The sequence below is a fragment of the Heptranchias perlo genome, chromosome 20 (genome assembly GCF_035084215.1).
Source record: "Heptranchias perlo isolate sHepPer1 chromosome 20, sHepPer1.hap1, whole genome shotgun sequence".
NCBI classification, from domain to species: Eukaryota; Metazoa; Chordata; class Chondrichthyes; order Hexanchiformes; family Hexanchidae; genus Heptranchias; species Heptranchias perlo.
Window position 1 is genome coordinate 16,640,060 of NC_090344.1, and position 3,386 is coordinate 16,643,445.

General features: G+C 45.5%; 3 non-coding genes across 3 annotated transcripts; all 3 read left to right on the plus strand.

The window, feature by feature from the left end:
* trnaf-gaa (transfer RNA phenylalanine (anticodon GAA)) lies at positions 1–73 on the plus strand. The gene has a single exon. It is a non-coding gene; the product is annotated as a tRNA-Phe (tRNA).
* Positions 74–2,222: 2,149 nt separating this feature from the next.
* On the plus strand, positions 2,223–2,295 carry trnak-cuu (transfer RNA lysine (anticodon CUU)). Its single transcript has one exon. It is a non-coding gene; the product is annotated as a tRNA-Lys (tRNA).
* A 1,018-nt stretch (positions 2,296–3,313) lies between these two features.
* Positions 3,314–3,386, plus strand: trnaf-gaa (transfer RNA phenylalanine (anticodon GAA)). Its single transcript has one exon. It is a non-coding gene; the product is annotated as a tRNA-Phe (tRNA).

A 3,386-nucleotide genomic window follows, 5' to 3' on the forward strand; every position in this document is an offset into this window, starting at 1 on the left:
GCTTAAACAGCTCAGTTGGGAGAGCGTTAGACTGAAGATCTGAAGGTCCTTGGTTAAATCCCGAGTTTCGGCAGTTTTTGGTTGTTTACTTTCTTCTTCCTTGCTTCGATTCTCGGATTTATTTGCAGTGAAATTTAATTCCCGCCACTGAAGGTTTGGGGATTGAATAGCGAGACATCAAGGATGGGAAATATTTATATCGTTTGTATTTGGCTGTTATTTCTCTGTTACCTTCTGCCTTTGTCTCTTGGTTTTGTCTCTCTCGGTGCCGGGTGACTATTTGATTTGTTCTAAACTGATGCATTTTCCACATCTCGGGGCGGTCAGACCCGCTCTGTCTGTCTGTTGCTGATGATGATCATTAATGGGAACAAGCCGCGATGAAACCTTTGCAAAGAGGGAGAAGAAGTCCCCAAATCGCCCCACGTGTATCTCAAACGCGTTGGGAAGAAGTTCTGTGTAAACAATCAGGAATTTAAAGGCACCTCAATGACCTGCACTTTCATTGAATGAGTTTTTGTCGCCATCGGAATCGACGTGAAATCGCTGTCGGCTTTCGTCTCACTGAACTGGAGAGTGTGGCCGCCTTGTATCGGTCAACGTGTTAGTGACGAGTTTGGGTTAAGCACGGGTCGCGTTTATTTCTGAAATCTCACCAAGCGCCGGGGAAAAGAAACTTAGAATCAAACTGTCCCTGTAAGTGATGAATTGAAGGGAATATCGCTCCAAACAGATCTGGACAATGCGCAGCGCAGCCGCACAGGAGTTACAAATCCAACCTCTCGCCACTCGGCAATCGCATTAACTGAACTTTACTCTGGCCCAGTGTCACCGCGCTGAAATCGAGTCTTTCACGGCCACATTTTTTCTTAACATAACAATTACTGGTTTAAGAGTGAAAATTGTCGTCGACTTCACTGTAAGTGCAAGAGACAACTTTGTAGACACCGTGTAGTGTCACAGACCTGCTGGTTTGTCCTGCTCATTTCATCTCATCTCATTTTCCGCAAACCTGAATATTACTGGAACAGAGAATGGCGAATCACAGCTCAAAAATCAATCCTCTCTTCCACGAGCGGACTGAGTCTTTCAACATACAGGTGTTTAATGGCAAGGTGAGTTTAATTTTCAGAAATAATACAGCACAGATTTTGACTCGTGCAAGCTGCACACATTTTATTTTGGAAAAGTAAACTGATTGGAAGAAAGCTGTTGCATTGAGTGCGGCAACCTGAAGCGTCAGCTGGATGAATTAGTCCTTGAACATTTGCAAGTTCTGTTTCTGTGGCGCAATTGGTTAGCGCGTTTCGCTGCGAACTGAAAAGTTGGTCGTTGGAGGACACGAAGGCAACCTTTTACCTTAACATTCATTGTCTCGCAAATTCTTGGGTTCGAATGTGTGTCTTGTCTTCCAGAAAATGTACCGCAAGCATTGCCAGCTGAGTGCGTCTGATTTTCCACCATTTATTCTGCGGTTGGATAACAGGCATATGAAAAATATCCAAAAAAACGAGGTTGGCTTGAACGAAGTCGGAATACTTCTTGACAGAGAAGGTTCGAAGGTTGCAAGCGAGCTCCTTCACACTGACATGGATATTTCTGCAGTGAGCGACATCAGACTGTTTCCACAATGAATGTCACTCCCTTTATTTTGGAAAAGTGAAATGGTATTCACATTCCGACTGGTTTCAGTTGATTTGTGAGAGATCGTTAAAGGATCAATCTCCGGTTAAGACGGCCTTTTTCTCTCTCTCTGTTGGCCGAATCCAAAATGAAATTGGAGCTGGACTAATCATGCAAGAAATCAGGAATCACTTTAGTAAACAAAATACGGCCGAAAGCTGGAACTCTCTTATCCCAAAGGATATGGATTGTGGTTCAATTCATAATTTGAAGTCTGATATTGATAGATCGTTTTTCGATTCGGGTACCAAGGAATATGAGTCCAACACGGAGAAACAGAGATGAATTGCAGATCAACTCATGATCCAATTGAATGGGGCAGCAGGTTCGAGGGGCTGAATGGCCTTCTCTTGTCCCGATGTTCCTATACTGCTCAGCGCGGAGCTGGACGAATGGTAAAAGACATCAGACTAACTCCAGAATGAAAAAACGGGTGTTCAGAAGCAGATACCCTGAGATTGTGGAACGAACTGAACTCCTGCAGCAAAGCCAACAGCTGTCTCTCTGCAATAATAAGATGGGAAGAATTTCAGCAGTCGGCCCGGCTCGCTCAGTCGGTCGAGCATGAGACTCTTAATCTCTGGGTCGTGGGTTCGAGCCCCACGTTGGGCGATTTGTGTTCTACTTTTCACAGTCGGTGACAACATTTTTGAAGTGCAACCTCTTGTCTCCAGATTCGAAACAGGCAGAACCCTGAGCTGTGTGAAAGGAAACCGTGAGCGTTGCCAAATATCCACTTCCTCCCGATTCTACCTTCTCGTTCCCTCCACATGGGACGCGGACAGGTTATCGGTTCAATTGGATTCACTTTTTGTTGTTATTAAAAATGGTGAAGGTCAGAAAATGTAATATTTAGGAGATGCCAACGCTGGAACAATTCGCCTCTCTGATACCTCCTGATCCCCCCTTACCCTATTCGATTCTCCCTGTGCTCCTTATCATCGCTGATACGCTCTGTCTCTTACCTCCTCCGATACCCTCAGAGAGTCCATGATCCACTTTGAACCTTGTCAGCGCCATTCACCTGCTCTGATACCTATTGATTGCCCCATACACAGATGCGCCCTTAGCCGCCTTACACTCTCCCATACTCGGCAGTCCTTCCCCTCTCTCAGATCTTAATAGACTCTCTGATGCCATCTGACTGCACGCTCTCCTCTGTGAACCACCTTACACTCTCTGATGCCCTCTGATAGTACCTTCCCCTCTCTGAGATGCCCTTGCCCCAATGGATCGCCACGAAGAAGCGATTAGACACCCTGAGGCTATCTGAGAACCAATTACCGTCCCTGCGATCAAAGTGCGGTGTAACTTCACAGGTGGATCTACCGGTCTGTGTTAAGGATGAGATCAAGAGTTTGATCGGTCGCTGCTGCTTCCGCCTCTGAGAGCTCTATCGGCGTTCGGTACCGATCTTCCTCCCATCAACTGGGTGTGGATGTATGAGTGCGCTGTTGATTTATTAACTTTGGTAGTTTACGTAAGACAACGATGTTTATATATGAACTGTGGGTGTATCTCTATGAGTGTGATGTTTATATATGAATTGTGGAATAAACAGGAGGGGCAATTCCTCCTGGGGTTATATTTTCTTCCACGACAATAACACAAAGTAATCGTTGGGTATAGAGCCGAAAGAGCTCAGTTGGGAGAGCGTTAGACTGAAGATTTGAAGGTCCTTGGTTCAATCCCGAGTTTCGGCA